The following is a 27874-nucleotide window of genomic DNA, read 5'->3' as shown; positions in this document are numbered from 1 at the left end:
CACTAGTCAGTCCAGCGATAGTGCAGGGACAGAGTGCAGATGTTGTGGATAAGAAGGTGCCAATTCCTCCCAGAGTGCTACTGCTTTTCGCTTCACCATATAATTAACTGCTAGTGGCTCAGTGCATCTAACTATTAGTATAGAAGCATCATCAAACGGTGAGTGACAGGTGTGTTGTGCTGGACATCGAAAATGTGCCAAAGAATGTTAAATTTCGGATTACTGAATTTGGATGGGATGTACTAGGTTGTGCTATGCCCTATATCAATGTGCAGATGACTGTGGAGTATCATCCATCTTGTTTATCCCTAGAATTTTACTGTACTGGTCTGACACTGTCAATTACAACAATGTATGATGACTCTGAACTCTGGGTGAAACCAGGAGGCTTGTCTATTTATCTAAAGGATGCCACCATTATTGTATCATCTCTTGTGTGGGGGAAACTGAACTGCTGGCCACTGAGTAATCAATCGGTTTACAATGACACGAACTATCTTCATGTGCTCAGTACTTCGGTTCAGGCATTAATACAGTAACAAAGTCGACCTCGATACCCATAGAAGCCATCTGTGATAAATTTACACATGGAATGTCTGACATTTATGATGTACCCATCACTTTGAGGGAAATGAATGTTGAATTTTGCGCTTGCGAGAAAGCTGTGTTTGGTAAATATTACACAGAAGATAAAGAAAGAACCAGGGGATTTTTTTATTTAATGCATCCAGTGTACAAATGCTAAATAAAAATATGTGTATTATCGCAAACCATATTTGTTTCTACTTTTTCATACATCTCACAATAATGTACGTATTTTCAGTGCAATGTCTAGAATACCACAAGTAATAATGCTCTTTATGCCAGCGGTTTCACTGCAATGTCTAGAATGGCACCACAGCACCAGACTGCTTGAAACACATCCTCACCACTGCTTGAAACACATCCTCACCACAACAACCAGTATCTTCACTCACTGTCAGACTGAATAATAGATGAAACTTTCAGGGGTGTGTATAACCCTGTAGCCACTGTAGCTTACTGGTAACGTGACTGTGCTACAGTGGCTATGTATATTATTATTTGTTTTTTCTATAAAGTAGCACTGCTTGCCAAACCCTGATGTAGTCAGTGTCACAGCAGAGTGGGTGAAGCATCCACGACACAAGGATTTTGTTATAAGTGACTGGTCTTTTGATGTTGTAGAAGATCGGCAGCAAGAGAAGAAGAAGAAGAAGAAGAAAGGGGTACTCCCCCCGATAATAGACAAGCTATAATTGTAGTTTTATCCAGCTGCAATATGTATGTGCATTTTAAATAACGTTGTTTTCAGTCTAAATATCAACTTCTACAAGAGATATTATGAATGTCGATGGTGTAACATATACGACATTCAGTCAAAGCAGTGATATCCCTTCCACCAGAAAAAATAAACCCTGACATAGTGTTCATATTTGATGATGTTGCTGCGGGAAAACGAGGACAAAATTCGAAGATACTTTTGTTTCTGTCGTCAAATGGCTGTCGATGTATTTTATTTCAGTCAGACATGATCCAGAATTCCAGTCGGTTGGTGCAGGATAATGCAAATCTCATTATAGCCTTCCGACAAGATTATTTGAATTTAAAGCACATTTACCTAGCTCTTGCAGGAACTGACATGTCATTCAATGTACTGTATTTGTAAAGATATGTGGAGGTTGCTAGAATCACACACAGTATGGGTTTCGTGTTACTGATAAAACAAGAAAACTAAAGGATGGAAGATATAGACGCAGCTTCCAGGTGGTTCTGTATATATATGTACAGGGTGTCCCAGCTATCTTGTCCACCCAAAATATCTCTGGAACAATAACAGCTATTGGAAAACGACTTTCACCAGTATCAATGTAGGCCTGGGGCCCATGAATGTACATATTTGGAAACATTCTAAAACGAAAACATATGTGTTTTTAACACAAACTTATGTTTTTTTAAATGGACCTCCTATATTTTTTCTTCAGCAATTCATAGTATGACAAAGCACATACACAATGGTGTTGATTGCATCGCAATATTCCCATTACATCCCGAGATACTGAGACGCGAAGTTGACGCTTGAAACACCCGACATGCGCTGCTAGCGTACGTCCTGAGGCTCAGGCGTGAACCCCATGCTGCCCGTAATCGCGATGTGATTGACAAGTAAGTGTCCCTCTTGATAAGTGTGGAGGTGTGATTACACATGTCAATCACATCGCGATTACGGGCAGCATGGAGATCACGCCTGAGCCTCAGGACGTACGCTAGCAGCGCATGTCGGGTGTTTCAAGCGTCAACTTAGCGTCTCAATATCTCGGGATGTAATGGGAATATTGCGATGCAATCAACGCCATTATGTATGTGCTTTGTCATACTATGGATTGCTGAAGAAAAAATATAGGAGGTCCATTTAAAAAAACATAAGTTTGTGTTAAAAGCACATATGTTTTCGTTTTAGAATGTTTCCAAATATGTACATTCATGGGCCCCAGGCCTACATTGATACTGGTGAAAGTCGTTTTCCAACAGCTGTTATTGTTCCAGAGATATTTTGGGTGGACAAGATAGCTGGGACACCCTGTATATATATATATATATATATATATATATATATATATATATATATATATATATGTGTGTATATATATGTATATGTATATATGTATGTATATATGTATATATGTATATATATATATATATATATATATATATATATATATATATATATATATATATGTGTATATATGTATATGTATATATATGTATATGTATATATGTATATATATATATATATATATATATGTATATGTATATATGTATATGTATGTGTATATATGTATATATGTATATGTATATATATATATATATGTATATGTGTATATGTATATATATATATATATGTATATATATATGAAAGAGGTATGTGCATTTGTGTACATCACAGCATTGACAAGTTCGCATGCATCCTGGGTTTTCCACCCAAGAGGATTGGTGTAATAGAGAATTTGTCTAAACAAAAAGGCAAAATTTCAGCCTCTCGAAATTAAGTATCTAGAGACGTATTACCAGCAACTTTTGAGAGGGATCAGCGCATTACATTCTAGGGTTACTCCATTTGAAAATAAAGTAAACTATTTAACTGTAAAGGTTGATAGAATTGAAAAGAATGTTCATGACTTAACTGCAAAATTTGATAGGAAAATATATAAAGTGCACCTTGTTTAGGAATCCACTTAGTTAGTACATAACAAGATGTTGACTAAGCATAAGGTGATTATGGCACAGAAGGCTGTTCAAGAGATGTTACGACTACCAAGGTTAGGATATTTGGGTCAAGAGCAGACACTTAAACCTGTTACTGAATATCTTGATGAACTCTCAGCGAAATTATACAATGACGACGATGTGGCTGCCGGTTTCATTAACCATCACAGAAATGCTAGGACAGACAAGGGTGAAACTGACACAGTGCAAAACACAGAAACAATAGAAGATCTATATCAGATGCTCGATATAGCATAGGTGATGGTACTGACGTCGAACATAAAAGAGTCAGCAATCAACTCCTACAATATAAATACTGCAATGATCCCAATGAGCTAATGGATGGACTATTACTGCTCATGACATCAGCTGCTGGTGCTAACAATGCTCATTTGATTGAGGTTGTTTCAGTAACCTCAGACCAGAGAGATAAAGGTATAATCGAATAAGTATGGAGACAGCATTTCGAGAACTTCACAAACCAAGCATGTTATAATTAAAAGTTTGGATGACTTACGACAGAGTAATCTTGTAAATATACAGAAATATTCACAAACAAATAATGGGTTCAAATATAGGTGATTGATACATACTCTAAATTCACCTGGGCATTACCCATTAAAATAAAAACGTAGAGAGATGTCACAGAGACGTTTGAGCATTTGTTGCAGACAGGACTGTATCGATGCCCAGACAACCTCCAAACCAATGATTCTGGAAAGTTTTACATCAGTATTTGAAGACGGTGTGCAGTGGTATGGAATACATCACTACTCAACATTCACCCACCTAAAGGCGAGTGTCATGGACCATCTGAACAGAACAACAAAAGCCCACATGTGGATGCGTTTTAATCTTTGTGGTTTATGTAAATGGTCGGATACTCTCCCAGAAATAATTGTGCAGTATAATCGAATCAAACATAGAACAATAAAAATGATACCAATCGATGTTCATTATTATGGACTCATGGATACAGTAAACTATCATATTAAAATGCTGGGTCCATGTGAACAGCAATTTAATGTGGGTGATTTGGTACAAATCTCAAAACAGAAGAAAGAATTTGAGAAGTCGTAACTCCCAAGCTGGTCATGTGAAATATTCAGTTTTCGGAGTGCAGAGAACAAATCCATAAATTTACATCTTAAAGGATAGCAGTGACATTGGAATTTCAGGACGTTTTTACACAGAGAAATTGCAGAAGAGCTAAGAATCACAGGTGTTTCCCACAAGGTGTGTCATAAAACGTTGAGCGAATAGAGCACTACTTAAAAGTCTTGGTTTTCCTGCAGCACAAAACATCTGGTTTGACGCCGACGATTCAGCATATAATGGGGTTCACAGAACACAACAGCACAGCATCATGACATGCACAATAGGAGACACAGTATAGCAGGTGGTTGTATTCTCAACTAACTTCGAGTTGAATTGCACAGTTCAAGGTATAACTACAGCAGACCTGGTACGAAGCTTCGAAAACGTTTGGTTCGTCGTGATAAGGGGATTAACCTGCTCGACAAGGCGTGTTTGGAACATAAAGATCTCTCAGAACGCCTCTCTGCAGTTCGAATTTTAGCTGATAAAGCCGAGGTGATATGTGCGAGAAAGGATACTATTATAGGGCAGCGCATTGCAACTTTGGTAGTAAAATTAGGTTTGGCTTGTGTGTGAATTTCAAGCAAGTTTTGAACGCCACATATCCTGCACTGAAGTAGAAGAAGAAGAAGAAAAAAATGATGTTGAAGAAGAAATGCGGGCCGCGTTTATCCCGACAGCAATGTATGCAGCTAAAAGTGTCTTGGAGCAGAAAGGACCGGTTAAAGCGCCCTGGGTTTTCCCAGTACCCAAGACACTAGGCGAAATTATTCCCTCCATCATTCTTTACCTCACAGGTCTCTCAGCGATGGGTTCACTGGCTGGTGGTGCTGCAGCTATCGCCAGAAAAGTCCCGAATGCACAGAACTCCTAGGAGCAGCTAGAGGAGGCAAGGAGACATAGCCGTGTGATGGAAGGAGTAGCCATCATGAAAGAATTATGCCTGAAACCACACAAGAAAGGATTAGGTCCCTTCATAAATTAAAAAAGGCCTGTCACCCATCCTACCGTATAGACTGCTTACACATACGGGTCTGCTTACGTTCGTTAGGAAGAAATTCAGCATTCCAAGATTACATTACCCGAGATTATATTACCAAATACTATGTGGAAATCCGGAGAATTTGGAATTTTGAATTTAGATGTTGCTGGGCACCGGGAACCAACTGGGTGGCGCATGTTAAGAAAAATACAAATAACGTCCACTATTTCAACTCATTTGGACACCTACAATCGTCAGAAGTGCTGTAACTACACTTCACCGACAGAATACGTGTGTTCTACTATTTTCTTCACTACCAAGATATTAATACTCACCTGTGTGGGCATCTGTGTGTCATGTTTCTCCTAACTTCTACGAAGAAGGATATATATGAAGATGGATTAAGCATCCTCTCGTCAGTTGAGGCTCAGATGCAATATCATATACTCGAATTTAAGAGACCGATCATCAATATTATGGGTTAATTATTTCCCACCGATTGATTTAAGCAATGGAGAGTAGATTATTGCGCTGATAGGACTGAAGACATACAACAGCATTCCAAATAACACAGAGGCTAACAATAAACTTCATCTGTAAATTAATGGTAGAAAAGAAATTGTGGAAGTAGAATCAGATGCGTACGATATTGATGGCTTAAACGCGTTTTAAAACAGTCTGGAAAAGATATTGTGCTATGTGCAAGCATAAATACACTTAAATCTGGAAGACTGCGAATGCATCAATTGACTTTAACCACAAAGGTTCAAAATGATGGCTACTAGGTTTCACAAAAGGACAGGTCTTGAAGAAGGACCCTACTAAAATTTTATAGATCTGATTAGTTCAAATGGTTCAAATGGCTCTGAGCAATATGGGACTTAACATCTGAGGTCATCAGTCCCCTAGAACTTAGAACTACTTAAACCTAACTAACCTAAGAACACCACAAACATCCATGCCCGAGGCAGGATTCGGTGGTGGTGGTGGTGGTGGTGGTGGTGGTGGTGGTTAGTGTTTAACGTCCCGTCGACAACGAGGTCATTAGAGACGGAGCGCAAGCTCGGGTTAGGGAAGGATTGGGAAGGAAATCGGCCGTGCCCTTTCAAAGGAACCATCCCGGCATTTGCCTGAAACGATTTAGGGAAATCACGGAAAACCTAAATCAGGATGGCTGGAGACGGGATTGAACCGTCGTCCTCCCGAATGCGAGTCCAGTGTGCTAACCACTGCGCCACCTCGCTCGGTGCAGGATTCGAACCTGCGACCGTAGCGGTCTCATGTTTCCAGACTGAAGCGCCTAGAACCGCTCGGCCACACCGGCCGGCATCTGATTAGTCAATGAATATTCTTTCTTTTAGTACAATATGTGCCGAGTGTAACATTACAGCTAACTTCTTGTGTAAAGCTTATGCTTTAACCACATTTAACAAGGACGGTGAAATTAGGATTGTCATACAATATCAACACACTTTAACCCTCCATGCAAGAGTTTCATTTATTTTGATGGATCATTTACAGAAATGGACGGTACTGCTACAGCGGCATCGAACCTTACACGTAATGCTTTAGCGTTCCTGTTTCACGAGATACGATGTGAACTTAACAGGGTAGAGTTTACTGTACATGTTATGTAGGCATAGCATCAACTTTTAAAATGTATCTCTCTCCTTCTTCCTCGGATTTCAACGATTTAGAAAATGCTGGATGGTTCACAGACGAGCCAGTGTGTAGAACAAAGGAAGAGTACAAGAGATTTACTGCATGTATACCTCTAAAACTGGTTATGAGATACTTTGAAGACATGTGGCCAACTTTAATGTTGAACAGAAACTTATTCTGGTATGGAATACAATAGATAGCAACTCATACAATCAAGGAGCTCAAGAAAAGATAAGATCACCATCAATAAAGTAATATGGAAAATACCACACATCACTTAGCAGATGAGCAATGTTTGAAGCTTTTGAAAGTTCTGAATGCAGATGAATTTCTGTCATTAACTTTCCGTACACGAGATCTTTTCGAGTGCCCAGTGCTACCTATTGCACCAATTGCTAGCAGACAAATAAGGGCTATTAAATCCTCTGTATAATTCGAGACACCGAGATTCATCATACGCATTTGAGACGAATAGAAGAGGGAATATAGCAAATAACTCCATCATATCTGACAAATGCACGTTAACTAATGCCAGAGTCTACCTGAACTCACAATTATACCCATATGATAATTTATGCCTGCAATAGGATGAAAATGTATATAGTCTAGCATTTGACATGTACACGATATTCTTACTATGAAGAGAAAGAATGTCTACTAAGCCCACAGAAATTCAACCAACCATCGTAATAGACTGCTCAACACAGAACGAGATAATTAAGTCTGGATTTACAGATGTACGAATTGAATTTGAATCTTCAGCAAATTTCCCAAAACACACTGTGACAAAAGCTGTAGTTCTACACGACCATGTTATTAACTAACGCCCACTCACTGGTGTTGTTTAGCGAACTGTACTAACGAACAAGTGTTGTGCTATACCCAGAACCTTTCACAATGGCATCTCAACGTGTGAATATCGTTGCAGACGATCAGGGTTTCTATGATAATAAATGCAGACAGTTCATATATAAACATATTGCATTCATAACATTTACAGAAGATGCTGGTCTAATAGAGACACCCTAAGCGAGTATTTCATCATCGAGACCTTCCAAGGACGTGAAGTGCGCTAAAAAAAATTGGAGTACAAAGTAGTTAACATGTTTCTACCACGAAATTCACTGTCATGATCCGTGTACACTCTATAATGATATGGTGACATTGCTTCGATTATTTGACTGGAGGGATACCATCATCTACATCAAAGGTGAGGAAGAGATTATATAGATGCTACGAATCTTCAAGTATGCAGCTATTCGAGACCTGGAATTCCACAGGTGCCTTGCTCTCCATTGACTCAGGAAGGAGAAGAACGTTTGACAAAACAGTGCTGTGTCTGCTTGTGAAAATGTAAGATTGCTTTTGAGTTGGATGAGAAATAAATGAATTTTTTACCTCCATTTCTGTGTACTTCTTTTCACAATGTAACTATACCCAAATATCACGTCTGTGGTTTTCCTCAAGAACTGGAGATATAATTTTAGACATGTTCGCTATGTGTCTCTGTAAGCAGACACAGTCACATGACTCCTGCTACCGCAACGAAACATGTGCTACATGGCAGGCATATTCCTATAAAACCAATACGTTGTTGTTGTTGTGGTCTTCAGTCCTGAGACTGGTTTGATGCAGCTCTCCATGCTACTCTATTCTGTGCAAGCTTTTTCATCTCCCAATACCTACTGCAACCTACATCCTTCTGAATCTGCTTAGTGTACTCATCTCTTGGTCTCCCTCTACGATTTTTACCCTCCACGCTGCCCTCCAATACTAAATTGGTGATCCCTTGATGCCTCAGAACATGTCCTACCAACCGATCCCTTCTTCTGGTCAAGTTGTGCCACAAACTTCTCTTCTCCCCAATCCTATTCAATACTTCCTCATTAGTTATGTGATCTACCCATCTAATCTTCAGCATTCTTCTGTAGCACCACATTTCGAAAGCTTCTATTCTCTTCTTGTCCAAACTATTTATCGTCCATGTTTCACTTCCATACATGGCTACACTCCATACGGATACTTTCAGAAATGACTTCCTGACACTTAAATCTATACTGGATGTTAACAAATTTCTCTTCTTCAGAAACGCTTTCCTTGCCATTGCCAGCCTACATTTTATATCCTCTCTACTTCGACCATCATCAGTTATTTTGCTCCCCAAATAGCAAAACTCCTTTACTACTTTAAGTGCCTCATTTCCTAATCTAATTCCCTCAGCATCACCCGAATTAATTAGACTACATTCCATTATCCTTGTTTTGCTTTTGTTGATGTTCATCTTATATCCTCCTTTCAAGACACTGTCCATTCCATTCAACTGCTCTTCCAAGTCCTTTGCTGTCTCTGACAGAATTACAACGTCATCGGCGAACCTCAAAGTTTTTATTTCTTCTCCATGAATTTTAATACCTACTCCGAATTTTTCTTTTGTTTCCTTTACTGCTTGCTCAATATACAGATTGAACAACATCGGGGAGAGGCTACAACCCTGTCTTACTCCCTTCCCAACCACTGCTTCCCTTTTATGTCCCTCGACTCTTATAACTGCCATCTGGTTTCTGTACAAATTGTAAATAGCCTTTCGCTCCCTGTATTTTACCCCTGCCACCTTTAGAATTTGAAAGAGAGTATTCCAGTCAACATTGTCAAAACCTTTCTCTAAGTCTACAAATGCTAGAAACGTAGGTTTGCCTTTCCTTAATCTTTCTTCTAAGATAAGTCGTAAGGTCAGTATTGCCTCACGTGTTCCAGTGTTTCTACGGAATCCAAACTGATCTTCCCCGAGGTTGGCTTCTACTAGTTTTTCCATTCGTCTGTAAAGAATTCGTGTTAGTATTTTGCAGCTGTGACTTATTAAGCTGATAGTTCGGTAATTTTCACATCTGTCAACACCTGCTTTCTTTGGGATTGGAATTATTATATTCTTCTTGAAGTCTGAGGGTATTTCGCCTGTTTCATACATCTTGCTCACCAGATGGTAGAGTTTTGTCAGGACTGGCTCTCCCACGGCCGTCAGTAGTTCCAATGGAATATTGTCTACTCCAGGGGCCTTGTTTCGACTCAGGTCTTTCAGTGCTCTGTCAAACTCTTCACGCAGTATCATATCTCCCATTTCATCTTCATCTACATCCTCTTCCATTTCCATAATATTGTCCTCAAGTACATCGCCCTTGTATAGACCCTCTATATACTCCTTCCACCTTTCTGCTTTCCCTTCTTTGCTTAGAACTGGGTTTCCATCTGAGCTCTTGATATTCATACAAGTCGTTCTCTTATCTCCAAAGGTCTCTTTAATTTTCCTGTAGGTGGTATCTATCTTACCCCTAGTGAGATAGGCCTCTACATCCTTACATTTGTCCTCTAGCCATCCCTGCTTAGCCATTTTGCACTTCCTGTCGATCTCATTTTTGAGACGTTTGTATTCCTTTTTGCCTGTTTCACTTACTGCATTTTTATATTTTCTCCTTTCATCAATTAAATTCAATATTTCTTCTGTTACCCAAGGATTTCTACTAGCCCTCGTCTTTTTACCTACTTGATCCTCTGCTGCCTTCACTACTTCATCCCTCAAAGCTACCCATTCTTCTTCTACTGTATTTATTTCCCCCATTCCTGTCAATTGCTCCCTTATGCTCTCCCTGAATCTCTGTACAACCTCTGGTTCTTTTAGTTTATCCAGGTCCCATCTCCTTAAATTCCCACCTTTTTGCAGTTTCTTCAGTTTTAATCTACAGGTCATAACCAATAGATTGTGGTCAGAGTCCACATCTGCCCCTGGAAATGTCTTACAATTTAAAACCTGGTTCCTAAATCTCTGTCTTACCATTATATAATCTATCTGATACCTTTTAGTATCTCCAGGGTTCTTCCATGTATACAACCTTCTTTCATGATTCTTAAACCAAGTGTTAGTTATGATTATGTTGTGCTCTGTGCAAAATTCGACCAGGCGGCTTCCTCTTTCATTTCTGTCCCCCAATCCCTATTCACCTACTATGTTTCCTTCTCTCCCTTTTCCTACACTCGAATTCCAGTCACCCATGACTATTAAATTTTCGTCTCCCTTCACAATCTGAATAATTTCTTTTATTTCATCATACATTTCTTCAATTTCTTCGTCATCTGCAGAGCTAGTTGGCATATAAACTTGTACTACTGTAGTAGGCGTGGGCTTCGTATCTATCTTGGCCACAATAATGCGTTCACTATGCTGTTTGTAGTAGCTTACCCGCATTCCTATTTTCCTATTCATTATTAAACCTACTCCTGCATTACCCCTATTTGATTTTGTGTTTATAACCCTGTAGTCACCTGACCAGAAGTCTTGTTCCTCCTGCCACCGAACTTCACTAATTCCCACTATATCTAACTTCAACCTATCCATTTCCCTTTTTAAATTTTCTAACCTACCTGCCCGATTAAGGGATCTGACATTCCACGCTCCGATCCGTAGAACGCCAGTTTTCTTTCTCCTGATAACGACATCCTCTTGAGTAGTCCCCGCCCGGAGATCCGAATGGGGGACTATTTTACCTCCGGAATATTTTACCCAAGAGGACGCCATCATCATGTAATCATACAGTAAAGCTGCATGCCATACGTATATTTTGTTATTCATCATTTTAAACCTTACATTCTTAATAGCGCTCACGTTAAAACTGATGTCATTTCTATCTTACACACAGCCTTTATACACTGAAGAGTCAAGGAAACTGGTACACCTGCCTAATATCGTATAGTGCCTCCCCCCCCCCCCCCCTAGCACGTGGCATGGACTCGACTAATGTCTGATGTAGTGCTGGAGGGAACTGACACCATCAGCCCTGCAGGGCTACCCATAATTCCGTAAGAGCACGAGGGAGTGGACATCTCTTCTGAACAGCAGGTTGCAAGGCATCGCAGAAATGCTCAATAACGTTCACGTCTGGAGAGTTTGGTAGCCAGCGGCCAGCGGGTGTGTTTAGACTCAGAAGAGTGTTCGAGGAGACACTCTGAAGTGTGGGGTGTCGCATTGTCCTGCTAGAATTGTCCAAGTCCGTCGGAATGCACAATGGACATGAATGGATGCAGGTGATCAGACAGGATGTAACGTACTTGTCATCTGTCAGAATCGTATATAGGCATAACAGGAGTCCCACATCATTCCAACTGCACGTGCCTCCACCAGCATGAACAGTCCGCTGCTGACATTCAGGGTCCATGGATTCATGAGGTTATCTCCACATCGGTATACGTCCATCTGCTCGGTATAATTTGAAACGAGACTCCTCCTACCGGGCAACATGTTTCCAGTCATTAACAGTCCAATGTCGGTGTTGACTGGCCCAGGCTAGGCATAAAGCTTTGTCTCGTGCAGTCATCAAGAATACATGAGTCGGCCTTCGGCTTCGAAAGCCCATACCGATGATGTTTCGTTGAACGATTCGCACGCTGACGCTTGTTGATGGCTCAGCAGTGAAATCTGCATCATTTTGTGGAAGGGTTGCACTTCTGTCACACTGAACAATTCTCTTCAGTCGTCGTTGATCCCGTTCTTGCAGGATCTTTTCCCGGTCGCAGCGATGTCGGATATTTAGTTTTTTACCAGATTTCTGATATACACGATACACTCGTGAAATGGTCGCACGAGAAAATCCCCACTTCATCGCTACCTCGGAGGTGCTGTGTCCCATCGCTCGTGCGCCGACTGTAACACCACGTTCAGACTCACGTAAATCTTGATGACCTGCCATTGTATCAGCAGTAACCGATCTAACAACTGCACAAGGCATTTTTTGTCTGATATAGGAGTTACCGACCGCATCGTCGTATTCTGCCTGTTTACGTTTCACTATATTTCAATACGCATGTCTATACCAGTTTCTTTGGTGCTTTAGTCTATGTACACTTGGGGAAGACTTTCTGCTAACAACACCAATATGTACAGTAACGAGTTTTCTCCGTTTTTTCATATATGCAGTTTGGCTCTTTAGATAGAATTTGCTTCTTTTTCAACAACCTCAGATACAATTAGTTCTTGAGATACAGTTTGGTTCTCGAGATACAATTTGGTTGTTGAAATACAATTTGGTTGTTGAGCTACATTTTAATTCTTAAGATACAATTTTCTTTATGAGATACAGTTTAGTTTTTCAGATACAATTTATTTCAGTACAAAGATAATGTCTTATTTACTAATAACTATGATTACAATCTGCATTTAATATTTTTCATTGCAGAGATACTTTTACTACTACTAATATCTATGACTAGAAATAAAGAACCTTCCACAGCCCACACAACAGTAGCACTAGTTGAGGGCATTTTTACATTTTTCAGTAGCACCAATTGAGAATATTCACAATTTTCTGTGGCATGAGTTGAGAGTATTTACAAGTCAGCTCAACAATAGCGCTGCCTGAGAATATTTTTTATAGACTAGGTGCTATCTATCTTTACAAAATGGTTCAAATGCCTCTGTGCACTATGGGACTTAACATCTGAGGTCATCAGTCTTCTAGAACGTAGAACTACTTAAACCTAACTAATCTAAGGACATCACACACATCCATGCCCGAGGCAGGATTCAAACCTGCGACCGCAGCGGTCGCGTGGGTCCACACTGAAGCGCCTAGAACCGCTCGGCCACTCCGGACGGCTATCTAGCTTAGAAACTAATCTGACTGTACAGTTGACAGCAGGTGAAACTTAAAAGATAGACTGTACACAACATGATTATTTCACGTGAAAGGCTAGAGGAAAAATATGTCGAGGACCGCATGCTGCTATGCGTAACACGTGACACACCGTTGTTCTCCTCGGTGTACTGTGTACGTAAAACAAAAAACCTGTTAACCATTGAACAAGATACCGACGAGCCTCACGATCACGACATGTCATTCACCCATAGATACAACACATGACACACCACACCAATGAGCTGTTGCATACCTGCCAGCGCTTGATACGAGAAAGAACAAATCCCTTTGTAATGTGTGTGAAATGTTATCAGAACTTGTGAACCACTCGTTGCTGGCGGTAATGGACTGTACAGTCCGGTGTTAGGGAATGTGTGTCCTGTAAGCGCAAAGACTGGTCAACGGCGGAAGTAAAACCGCGGGGTGCGTGACGTGTTTACAACACCTCTGCGCTGCTCACTCTGCCCGATACTCGCCGTGTCGACAGCTGCTAACAGCCGCGTCGCAGTGTTACTAAAGTACCATGGCAAGTTTTACAAACGAGGAATACGTCGACATCCACCTCACCTACGGGCTTGGAGATGGAAGAGCTGTCGTTGCAAAGCAACTGTATTACGAGAGTTTTCCTAGCCGGTGCCTTCCATCCGAAAAAAGGTTTTACTCCGTGGACAGGCGCTTGATGGAGTATGGTGCATGTGTAGCATCTCCAGGATTTAGTGGTCGTGGCCGACCGTCGACGTACAGTGCGGATGACGAAGAAAAAGTGTTACGAACTGTTGCAGAGAACCGAACAATAAGCACCAGGTCTCTCGCCACTGCGGTCGGAATGTCACAATCTACTGTTATGCGAGTACTCCATAGAAACCATTCCATCCTTTTCGCATGCAGAAGGTACAGGCATTATTCCCGGAAGACTACTAGAGGACGCTGGACTTCTGCAACAGACCCACGACCAGTATTTTTCACGAACAATACTGTTCACTGGCGAAGCCTATTTCACGGAGGGTATAGTGAATTCGCATAATTGGCACGAGTGGGCGGATGAAAATCCCCACAGCACAGTGTACGAGGGCACCAACAACGATGCGGTGTCAATATCTGGTGTGTTATTATTGATCAACATCTCATAGGACCACAAGTGCTACCACAAAGGCTTACAGGAGAGCGGTAAATTCGTTTCCTGGGTGCCACATTACCGGAGTTGTTGGAAGACGTTAGTTTGGCCTCCCGTATGAACCTGTGGTACATGCATGATGGTACCCCGGCTCACTTCAGGGGCACAGTGCGACGCCACCTGGACAATGTCTTCGCTTCGAAATGGATCTGTCGTGGAGGCCCTGTAGCATGGCCAGCAAGATCGCCAGACCTGAATCCACTCGATTTCTTTTTGTGGGACCATCTGAAATCTGTGATTTATGAAGGAGAGTTTGTTGATGTCAACATCCTTCAACGCAGAATACAACATGCCTGTGATATTACACAAAGAGATACAGACATGTTGGATCATGTTCAGCAATCCTTCCTGCGAAGAGTTCAACTTTACCACACACATCGTGGCCGTCATTTCGAACAGTACGTATAAACCACCACTGCAGCTTCTGTTCATGTGTTTCTATGTTAGTTTCGATTTGTACATATGTACTGTATTCGTTTGTATTAACTGCCAAATACCTGTGTAGCTGAATTTTGTTTTCTGCATCTATGTACTCGTTTCTTAATACTAAGCCTGGGACACAAAAACCAAATTACAAAACATGCATGTACAGTAGTGCAGCGACTCCTCACGTTCCTTTCCCTACGCCAACTAGCCACAATACATAATACCGGCCAGCGTAACCGGTGCGAGAAGGATGTGGGCGCTGTCATTGCCCGCAGTGTCACGCAGACCGTCGCTTGACGCCGCATGCTTCGCCTTCCCGTGAGCGGCTAGACTACCTACAACACTCGCATGTTGTGCCGGGTTGCCGATCTGTCCCCTTGGCCAATGTCGGCGCACAGTAACACCCAAAAGTATTCTTCATATTTCCAGATTTTTACCATTCAATTGCATTTTCATTTGTTTACATAGGAACATGCAGAAAACGAATTTCTGTTTGTAGCTCAATTTGCACGACATATTTTTCCTCATTTATGACTCACTCTGGAAGTGTCCCTTCACGTTTCCACTTCACTACAACATGGCAGACAGTGGACCTAGGAATGTTTAGGATTGTGGAAATCTCGCGTACAGACGTATGACACAAGTGACACCCAATCACCTGACCACGTTCGAAGTCCGTGAGATCCGCGGAGCGCCCCATTCTGCTCTCTCATGACGTCTAGTGACTACTGAGGTCGCTGTTATGGAGTACCTGGCGGTAGGTGGCAGCGCAATGCATCTAATATGAAAAACATAAATTTTTTGTTGTGCCCGCATACTTTTGATCACATAGTGTCCTTGTCTATGTGGGATGTGCATACTAGACCTGTCCAAAGTCCACATGTACCGATTCCATTGTGAGTTTGCAAAATCTCATTTCGCTGATCCTAAGTTACTTTAATTGGATACAGAGAGTTTTATTAACTAGGTGAATAACTGCGATTCGTACGAAGTATGAGGTACCACAGTGAAGAATTCGACACTTCTTTATACACGGTTGATATTCGTCATGGTACTACTCCACAGAAAAAGAAAGTTATCGGCCTAATGGAAGACGAGGTGAATGGGTGACCGATCTCGGGTTGAAGATCCAACAATGCATGTTGTGCATTGGGAGGTGCCACCCAGAGTTGGAAAAATGGCGTGCATAATGTGGCATCAAGTGCCCTCGAGACAGAAGACTATTTGCAATCCCTGTGTAGAGGTGTTCGCCGCCGCCGCACATGACGCAGCAAACCAATATTCTACCTCGGGGCATGATATGTACATTCACTGATGACGATAAACCAGTAATTTGTGATGGTGGGATTTGAACTCGCCTCTACTCACCCTATTCGTTTAATGAGAGTGGTGTGTGAATGAGAGAAAGAGAGTGAGAGTACGTGTGATAGCGGTTGTGACTAGTGCATATGTGTAGAATAGAATGGCTCATAGCAACTGCCAGGTACTCCATAACAGCGACCTCAGTAGTCATTAGACGTCATGAGAGAGCAGAATGGGGCGCTCCGCAGAACTTACGGACTTCGAAAGTGGTCAGGTGACTGTGTGCCACTTGTGTCATACGTCTGTACGCGAGATTTCCACACTCCTAAACATTCCTAGGTCCACTGTTTCCGATGTGGTAGTGAAGTGAAAACGTGAAGGGACAATTACAGCACAAAAGCGTACTGGCCCACCTCGTCTGTTGACTAACAGAGACCAACGACAGTTGAAGGGGGTCGTAATGTGTAATAGACATCTATCCAGACCATCACACAGGAATTCCAAACTGCATCATGATCCACTAAAAGTACTATGACAGTTAGGGGGGAGGTGAGAAAACTTGTATTTCTTGGTCGAGCGGCTGCTCATAAGCCACACATCACACCGGTAAATGCCAAACGACGCCTCGCTTGGTGTAAGGAGCGTAAACATTGGACGATTGAACAGTGGAAAAACGTTGTTTGGAGTGGCGAATCACGATACACAATGTGGCGATCCGATGGCAGGGTGTGGGTATGGCGAATACCCGGTGAACATCGTCTGCCAACGTGTGTAGTGCCAACAGTAAAATGCGGAGGCGGTGGTGTTATGGTGTGGTCGTGTTTTTCATGGAGGGGCCTTGCACCCCTTGTTGTTTTACGTGGCACTATCACAGCACAGGTTCACATTGATGTTTTAAGCACCTTCTTGCTTCACACTGTTGAAGAGCAATTCGGGGATGGCGATTGCATCTTTCAGCACGATCGAGCACCTGTTCATAATGCACCGCATATGGCAGAGTAGTTACACGACAATAACATCCCTGTAATGAACTGGCCTTCACAGAGTCCTGACCTGAATCGTATACAACGCCTTTGGGATGTTTTGGAACGCCGACGTCATGCCAAGCCTCACCGACCGACGTCGATTCCTCTCCTCAGAATGGGCTGTTGTTCCCCAAGAAATCTTCCAGCACCCGTTTGAACGTATGCCTGCGAGAGTAGAACCTGTCGTCAAGGCTAAGGGTGGGCCAACACCATATTGAATTCCATCATTTCCGATGGAGGGCGCCACGAGCTTGTAAGTCATTTTCAGCCTGGTGTCCGGATACTTTTGGTCACATAGTGTATCAGGAACTCTACTGCAGTCTTCGACATCTCCACAGCGACTAAGTTCTTGTTAAAGATAACGACCCATTTGAAATTTGGTTTCACGATACACTTCTTTATGCCCATTCCACCACGACCTAATAAGAATTCCGTAGTGTTTTGTCAAATTTTCTCTTGTCTTACCTAAAACTGCGTTATTCGTCAATTTATAAAAGTATTTTTCGAAATCACTTTTCGCGTATGCCCTCTGTTTCGTATTTAAATTAACATATTAATTCAGGCTGGGCCGGGTTCCGCTGGGGCAGCCTTAATGTGCGCATGGGTGTTAGTGTGATCTGCGCTACTGCTGTGCGCAACTAGGGAGAGAGAGCGGACAGAATATGCTGTGCGCCAGACCCCAAAGTGTCGTGCTGCTGTTCTCACAGCACGGGCAAGTGGTCGTGTTACCTGGCATGCAGCATGGCGACGAAGGGCTTGGCTAAACGCTACAATAGTGAAAAGACAGGACGAAATCGGTACCCCAGGCCGCCGAAAACACCGACGAACGAGCGCAAGAATAAAAGGAGAAAAATTACTGCAGTACAACCATTCTTCTCCTGTACATCCAATGCAGAGGAGACGAGTGGATAAAGCTCTACGATCGGGTATCCCAGCGCTGCAAACCCGAAGATGTCGTCGGGTCGGTAGACCAAAAGCAAGCTGCAAGCGGCAAACACGGACGATTACAAGACGCTGAAGAGCACTGCAACCGCCCCATCGCTGACACACCCGGTGCGAAGACGGCGCCGCAACCCCGACGTGTGAAGACGTCCAAGGCACTCCGGAGGGAGTTGCCACGGATCATCAGCGAGAACGCAGCCCAGAAAGAACTGCGCCGAGCAGGATTCCACAACACAGCAGTCAAGCTGGACAGCCGAACGAACAAGAAGACGACCCCGACTTTATCGTCACTATGCAAACGGCAAATGACAAACGCGGCACGTACGTGGTGCGAAAGATTGTTTAAACAATTACCGCTCTGTGTTTTTTATCTAAACAAGTACTGGAGTGTACCTCTGCCGTCCTATTGGCCAACTGCTGACAGATGCCCCCACATAGGTTTGGGTGTCACCAGCGTAGGCTAAATGCATCATCACTTCTCCTGTCCTATGCTGCTCAGATGGGTCAGTACCAGACCGCCCCACCCAGCGAAATCTGATCGTTGTGTCTTTAAACTCTGAGCGCCTGTGTGGATAGGGTGTAAGGATGCAGGTACTGTCAGCGCTCTGATGATGTCATGGACTCTGTGTGTTAGGCGTTGAACGTCACATTAGAAGAATGTAGGCAGATGTCAGTCGTCTGTTATATGTTACAGGAATTTGCTCGAACCACAGCTGATGCGATTAGATTTAAGACACAGACACATTGTTAAAGCCACACGATTTTGTGCTGAAACATAAACTAATTTTGAATTGGATGTTTAATTGGATGTTTCTTACCATGTTTGGGTTATTTACAGAAATGTGACGTTATTAACAATCCAGCACCCTGACATACATTGAGGAGACCAAAGTCACGGGATACCTTGTAATATAGTGAATGTAACTCCGTCTTCTGGCTGGAGTATGGGACTACGGTTGGTCAATATCTAATAAAACAATACCAATCGCCGTTATTTAGGTTTATTTCTAGGCGTCGAAACTGGTAGCCTAGAAATAAACCTAAGTAACGGCGATTGGTATGGCTTTATTGGTTTTAATATAGTGTCTGACTTCCTTTTGTCCATTGTAGTGTAGCAGCTCGACGTAGCATGGACTCAAGAAGTTTTTGGAAGTGCGCAGCAGAAATATTGAGCCATTCTGTACTTGTAGCCGTCCATAATTGTGAGTGTAGCTTGTGTGCTTGTGCATGATTTTGGGCACCATCTGATCTCTCGATTATATCCCGTAAATGTTCGGTGGGGTTCACATCAGGTGATCTGGGTGGCCAGACCATTTGTTCGAACTGCCCAGAATGTTCATCAAACCTGTTACGAACAGTTGTGGCCCAGTGACGTTTTTGTTTGGAAACGTGAAGTACCCCTGAACATAATCGTTTACGGTCAATGCTCGGTTCAGTTGGACCGGAGGACCCAGTTCATTCCAAGTTAAGACAGCCCACACCAATATGGAGCCACCACCAGATTGCACAGTGCCTTGTTGGCAGCCTGGATCCATGCCTTCGTGGGGTGTGCGCCACGCTCGAACGCTACACTGAGTTCTTAGCAAATTAAATATGGACTCGTCTGGCTGGGCCACACTTTTCCAGTCGTCTAGCATCCAGCCGATATGGTGACAAGCCCAGCAGAGGCGCTGCAGGCAAAGCTGTGCTGCTATCAAAGGCACTCGTGTCAGTCTTCTGCAGCTATAGCTCGTTAACACGAAATTTCACCTCCAAGATACGTCCCACATTGATTTCTGCGTTTATTTCACGCACTGTTGGTTGTGTGTTAGTACTGACAACTCTGCAGAAACGCCGCTGCTCTCAGTCATTAAGTGAAGGCCGTCGGCCACTTCGTTATCCATGGCAAGAGGCAACGCCTGAAATCCGGTATCCTTGGTACACTCGTGACGCTGTGGAATATGAAATTCCCTAACGATTTCCAAATTGGAATGTCCCTTGTGTCTAGCTCCAACTAACGTTTCACTTTATAGTCTGTTAATTCCCATCGTCCAACCATAACCATATCGTAAACCTTTTCACGCGAATGACCTGAGCATAATTGACAGTTCTGTCAATGCACTGCTCTTTTATACCTTGTGTAAGAAATTCTGTCATCATCGGTATATGTGCATATTGCTATTCAGACATACCGTTTTCGATGTACTTCAGTACTGTTCTTCAAATATGAAAGATTTTTCTGTTCTATGTAGGCTTTTGGTGTAATAGAAATTTGTCAGTACTCATGTCCAAGCAGAGTGCTAGTTTGAAATTATGAGTAGCTTAAGTGAAAATCCGCTTAATAGCACATGCACCCAATATAGCATAGACTCTGTGAGACATAAAACCTTTATAGTTTTCTGGGGATATATGGCGTCAAATATTTACGAAATTCATGTTCTACTGCTGTTCACAAATTGCTGTATTTTTCCGTCAGTCTAAAAGAATGATCATCAGCGAATTTATCAATCTAGGTACCGGCATCTACTGCATTTTAGTTGATGTGGTCATACAGGTAAGTTTCACAGATAGATAAGAAAAGGGCGTACATTTCCAGCTACTTTTTAGTGTCACCCACTTTTAACTACTTTCATGGTTGCCATCTAGGGACACATATACATTATATAATGTTTGAACAATTAGTGAGGTGTATGTGCTATAGGACAGGACAGGAAAATTTATTTATCTTGGTAATCACAGCTCAGGCCTCAACAGCCCACACGAGGAACCACATTTCGAGGTCGCTACACCATCTGCACTGACTACTACAGAGCCCCACACAACTGTGTGATCACGAAGCTAACTACTACCAAAAGAAATTTCTTTTTCAGCATGGATACATCTTCCACAAAGAAAACGCAGTGCTAAATATATGTGGGCTTTCTGCGGTCAAAAACAGTCTTGCATAAATTTCAAGCGTTATTAAGTCGACTTAGCTGGCGAGAGCGACATTGACCGAGCGGCTTTAAGCGGCGGCCCGCGGACTGCCAGATCGGGCGCCGAGATATTTATGGGCGGCCGGCATTAGCGCGCATTCCGCGCTCGCGGGGCTGAGGAAACGCAATAAGCCGTAAAGGCGGGCCGCATCGTTCTCTCATTAAGCGCGGCTAAACAACGGAATTGCGGCCCCAATTTATCGTCTTAAAAGCGGTGGCCGTGAGGTGACGCGGCCCCGAGTCCGATAAATCCCCCACCAGCGAGCCCACTTGGCCGGCACCCGACTGCAACCGAGTGGATCCGGAGCAGCCCGAACGTCGCTCCGGTTCACGCGTTTAAACACCGGGCTGGCGCCAGCGCGGGAGACTAATGCTGTCGCGAGATGGAAATTTATCTCCCGGCTGGAGCGCGCGCGGTATTTATTGCCGCCGCGGCGCTCGCAAATCGCATTGGCTGGCCCAGAACAATGGCAGAGTGGCGTGGCCGGACTGCGATCGTTGTTGCCTTCGAACCCCCCCTCGCACCCCTACCTCACCGTTTCCACGGCCCATGGTGGGTGCCACTAGTACGGACTGCGGAACGTGCAAGCATTCCATCGTCACGCGCTGCCTACTTGCTGCACACACCAAATTAATGTAATTCACCTTGTCCGTTAGTACCGCCGACGCTTCTGTGACTACTTCCGCGGCTCCATCCGCAAGGTTCGTAGAGGAAGTACTGATGACATCTTCACTACATACGTATATGATCTGCCAGTTATCTCTTCATACATTGTCCATTCACACAGTAACAAAGCTTCAATTTCAGTGCTAGTCCCATTTCACTGAAGTAAGTTAGCTAATTTTGTAAAGCCGTATATTTTCACCAACCAGGAGCATAAAACGCACAACGTAAAAAAATTCAAAAAAAATCTCGATAATGGCCTCAATTGGGCGAGAAAAAGAAGACCTTAATAATGGCGTTAGTTGGGCGAGGAAGAGAAGAAATGCCACAGTTGTCTTCGGATATTTTGTTGATCTTCGTATTGATCAAGTTGCACCACGTAACAATTTTAGTTCCTTTCCTTTCTTTTTCTGGTGTTGTTTCCTATTTTTCCAATGCTCCTTTGTTTTCACCACTTCGACTTTTCCTTCCTTCTGCCCACGTTGTTCCTAGTTTCCTATCTCTTCTGACTCGAAAGCTTTCTATATTAATATTTCATTCCAAAAAGAAGGATTCTTTCCGTTATTTTCGATTTTAAAATGTCTGTGAAATCTTATGGGACTTAAATGCTAATGTCATCAGCCCCTAAGCTTACACACTACTTAACCTAAATTTTCCTAAGGACAAACACACACACCCACGCCCGAGGGAGGTTCAAAATGGCTCTGAGCACTATGGGACTTAACATCTGTGGTCAGCAGTCCCCTAGAACTTAGAACTACTTAAACCTAACTAACCTAAGGACATCACACACATCCATGCCCGAGGCACGATTCGAACCTGCGACCGTAGCGGTCACGCGGTTCCAGACTGAAGCGCCTAGAACCGCACGGCCACAAGGCCGGCTCTCGAGGGAGGACTCGAATCTCCGTCGGGATCACCCGCACAGTCCATGACTGCAGCGACTAAGACCACTCGGCTAATCCAGCGCGGCTATTTTCGATTAATTGTTGTTGTTTCTTTCCAGTTCTTTTTCTGTTCTCCTTATTCAGTTACTTTCTCGAAGTCCTTCTTAGCAACAGAAACTTGAGACTGGAATAACCTCCCGCATTATATTAGAGAACTGAGTAAGATCTCCAGCTTCAGAAGACAGTTACTGACAGACCTACTAAAGCAACAATAATGATTGATTACCGTTGTCTCTGTACGCACTCGTTACCCTTGTACATCCGTTTTTCCAACTAGATCTTCCTGATTTCCCAGAATACTTAGCTGGTGCAATATCCTTATATTGCCTTTCCACAGGACTCGCTATATTTAGAAAACATCTATGTTATACACCACTAAATTATTTTATATCTGCCACTAACATTATTGGTATATTGTTATCACCACTACTACTACTACTGTATTATTATTATTATTACTGTCACTATCAATGGCAGCAGGAGCAGCTGTGTAATACTGCCATTGTTAGCTTTATTAGTTCATAGTTAGTACGATTTATTCACATTGTCGCTATAGACATTCAAATCATTTTGATGCTATCTGTCGAATTAAAATTGTTATTTCTCCGGTTAACTATGATTAAACACCGTTACGGTCGGAGAAAGGCAATGGCAAACCACCTCCGCAAGGACCTTGCCTAGTACGGCGGTGCGTGTTTCCCGCATCGTCCCCTACGCTCCTCTGAGTATGGGCATCATCACTATGATTAAAAAAGGTACTGTACGTGTGGAAACCTGGAGCGGTGTAAGAGACAGGCCTGACGGTCCTGAACAGTTGATATTACAAGGGCTACCCAGAAAGTAATGCACCGCATTTTCTTTCCTCAGCCGAAACCAATGCCACGAATGCTAAACGCCATACGTATTATTTGACGTCTCCTGAGTGAGCACGCCAAGTTTCCGTCACTTCTGACAGATATCGTAGTTGCAGGACAGTTTCAAAATGGCGTCTGTAGGTGATGTAAGTTACAAGCAACGTGCCGTCATTGAATTTCTCACTGCAGAGAAAGAAAGTGTGGGGAACATGCACAAACGCTTGTGCAAAGTCTATGGAGCATCTGCTGTCGACAGGAGTACAGTTAGTCGCTGGGCACGGAGGGTGACGTCATCAGAAGGCGGTTCGGCAGAGCACCAAGATTTGCAGCGGTCGGGGAGACCATCCACAGCTGTCACACCTGCGGTGTTGCAGCGAGCTGATGTTGTCATTTGCGAGGACAGATGCATTACGACTCGGCAGTTGACGCTGCATCTGTCAATCAGTAAAAGACGTTTGGAGGCAACTATCCGCACTCTTGGATATTCAAAAGTGTGTGCAGGATGGGTACCGTGGTGTCTAACGTTGGATCACAAATCGCACAGAAAAAACATTTTTCTTGATTTGTTGCAACGTTTTGAAGTTAAGGGGGAGGCCTTATTGTCCCAGATTGTGAAAGGTGATGAAACCTGTGTTCACCATTTTGACCCATTTTGACAGTCGATGGAATGGCGCCACTCCCACTCCCCAAAGAAGAAAAATTCAACGCAACTGCTTCTGCCGGTAAGGTCATGATCACCATGTTCTGGGACAGTGAAGATGTGATTCCCATTGATGTAATGCCAAGAAGCGGTACCATTAATTCAGAAGCAAATACCAACACATTAACAAAACTCAAGACGTGTTTCCGGCTACTTCGGCGCCACAGAAATCCAGGAAATGTTTGCTGCAACACGATAACTCTTGTCTCCACACAAGTCTGAGGACTGCTGAACACAGCATGAAACAGGGTTGGACAGTGTTACTCCACCCACTTTACAGCCTTGACCTAACCACCGCGGACTTCCATTTGTTTGGGCCATTAAAGGATGCCATTCGTGGAAGACATTTTGAGGATGATGAGGTGATTCACACAGTGAAGCACCGGCTCCGCCACCAGGATAAGGATTGGTAGCGACAGGGCACGCATGCCCTTGTTTCGCACTGGAGGAATGCGATAGAACGGGATGGAGATAACGTGGAAAAATACGGTGTGTAGATAAAACACCATCTTTCCTGTGTGTAATTCTCATTATGTTCAATAAAGAATTGTTGAAGGGAAAAATGCGGTGCATTACTTTCTGGGCAACCCTCGTAGATGAATAAATGAATAAATAAGCAAAAACTCTCGATTTCTTTTTCCAGAAATACGGTAGTAAGTGTTTTGTTAGCCTGTTCTCATTTATTCGGCAGAGGTGTCCAAAGAACATTAATCTTCGCTTTACCGTTACTTCTCACATTGTTTTATATTTTCGTAGATCTCTTCGTTAGTTCCTATTTTCCAAACATCTGTGGTTTGCATTGTTCTCAATATTTATCTAACCCATCTTTCACGAACTGTATTCCTCCCAGGTTATAGTTAACCATTCGCATTCCTATAAACTTTCTGGTCTTACCAGTGTGATATAATGTTTTAGTTTTGCTTCTTGATACCCAACTTGTTGTAAATATTTTATGCAACTTCATCCTCTTTGCACTTCATTAATTCTTGCATCTATTGCAAATTTGTGTAGCCCATTATGCTGTATAATTTCTCGGATATTCTGGTGTTACTACTGCGATATGGTGTTTAAGTTACGTTTTTATGGAGATGCAGTTATTGTCATAGAATTTTTTTTGTCCAACCTTATGCTCTTTCCCCTAAATTAACTCTTATATCTGCTACATAATTTCTCAGGTATTTTATAAATTTATTTATAGTAATTTACTTTGTTGGTAGCAACAATAGAGAGTTATATATAATTACATTTGTAGGAATCATAATGATGATCTATTTTTACCTATTTCTGAATACTGAACTAAATTTACAGTATCTACTATACAATTTTTCAATGCCTTTTTTTGTTTGTACTACTACTGCTCTGACAGTTAGATGCGTATCTATACACTACTCTACATGTCGTTTACCTCTGTCCAGGTTATAATGAAGCATTCAAATGCGTATAAACATTCCGGTCTTACCACTGTGATATACTATTTTAGTTTTGTTTTTCTAGATATGCATTTATTGTTGTAAATATTTTTTCTCCAGCCTGTGGGATCCGCGGCAGAGTGAATCGACAGGGGACACCGAAAAAGTTCAAAGAAGGTCAGCTGGTCTTGTATTAACGTGAAAGAAACAAGAAAGTATCAAGGAAGTGATAAGCGACTTGGGGTGGCGGTCATTAAAACAAAGGGTTTTTCGTTGCGACTGGATATTTTCACGAAATTCAGTCACCATCTTCCTTCCCTGAATAGGAAAATATTTTGCTGGCGCCCATCTACATTGCGAGCAATCATTGTAACAAAACAAGAGAAATTGGAGTTCTCAAGGAAAGATGTAAGTGCTCATTCTTCCAGCGACCGTTTCGAGAATGGAACGGTAGAGAAACAGCTTGAAGGTGGTTCGATGAACCCTCTACCAGGCAATTACCATATTTTACGGACTATTACGCTCACTTTTTCCTTCGAAAAATTGCCTCCAAAATTCAGATGTGTCTTATACTCGAAATTAATATAAAAATGTCCAGTGTTTGAGTTAAAATTCCCGCCAATGTTAAGAATGGCCATATATTAGATAACGCGGGAAACCTATCTCCATCTGGCAACACTGAATTCAACTGGCAGCAGAAGTGCACCATGAGTTGCGTGGATTTAAAAGCTTGTAAACACTGTCTTTATTAACACCTCTGAACTGTTAACAGTACTGTTGCCGACAGGGTTATTATTATTATCATTATTATTACAAGGAATTTTGTTATATTTTTTGAGTGTGAATTTGTACTGAATATACTGAAATGAAATGAGCGTATGGCATTGTTGGCCGGGAGGCCCCATTCGGGGAAGTTCGGTCGCCGAGAGCAAGTCTTATTTCAGTCAACGCCACATTGGATGAAATGATGATGAGGGCAACACAACACCCAGACCACGAGCGGAGAAAATCCCCAACCGGCCGGGAATCGAATCCGGGCCCGCTGCAGGGGAGGCAAGCACGTTACCACCCAGCTAAGTAGGCGGACTACTGAATATATTAAACAGTTACAACTCAAAGCTTTTATTTATAGTCATATTCCCTGGTACTGCTGAGTAAATAGCAAGTAGGAACATTTCCTTTCCATGAGTACGAAGAGTAATGTGAACTTGTAGACTGGAAGTGGCTGGTTCAAATGGCTCTGAGCACTATGGGACTTAACATCTGAGGTCATCAGTCCCCTAGAACTTAGAACTACTTAAACCTAATTAACCTAAGGACATCACACACATCCATGTCCGAGGCAGGATTCGAACCTGGGAGCGCAGCGGTCGCGCGGTTCCAGAATGAAGCGCCTAGAACCGCTCGGCCACACCGGCCGGCTAGTCTGGAAATTATGGTCATCATATTCTCCATTGCTTTCAGCCTATTGTTTTCAGCATTTTGCAAGTGGCAATTTTGATTATTTTACCCGCCACCACACATATGGTGCATCGGCCGGGAAACTGAACTGTGAAAGTTATCGATGCAAAACAGGGAACTCGGTAGGCAGACTGAAGTTAACTATGCTAAAACTAGTGCGAGAAAAGTGTTTAATTTTGCTGTGAACTGTAGTTAAAATCTTCTGGGTTATTAGGCAGCGTCATATTTCTACTAAAATGATCGACGTTTCGACCCCTCTGCTGGGATTTTCCTCAGGATCTTCTGTAGAGGACCCCAACAGAGTGGTCG

Source organism: Schistocerca piceifrons, chromosome 4, assembly GCF_021461385.2.
Source record: "Schistocerca piceifrons isolate TAMUIC-IGC-003096 chromosome 4, iqSchPice1.1, whole genome shotgun sequence".
NCBI classification, from domain to species: domain Eukaryota; kingdom Metazoa; phylum Arthropoda; class Insecta; order Orthoptera; family Acrididae; genus Schistocerca; species Schistocerca piceifrons.
Note: the sequence above shows the minus strand (reverse complement) of the source record.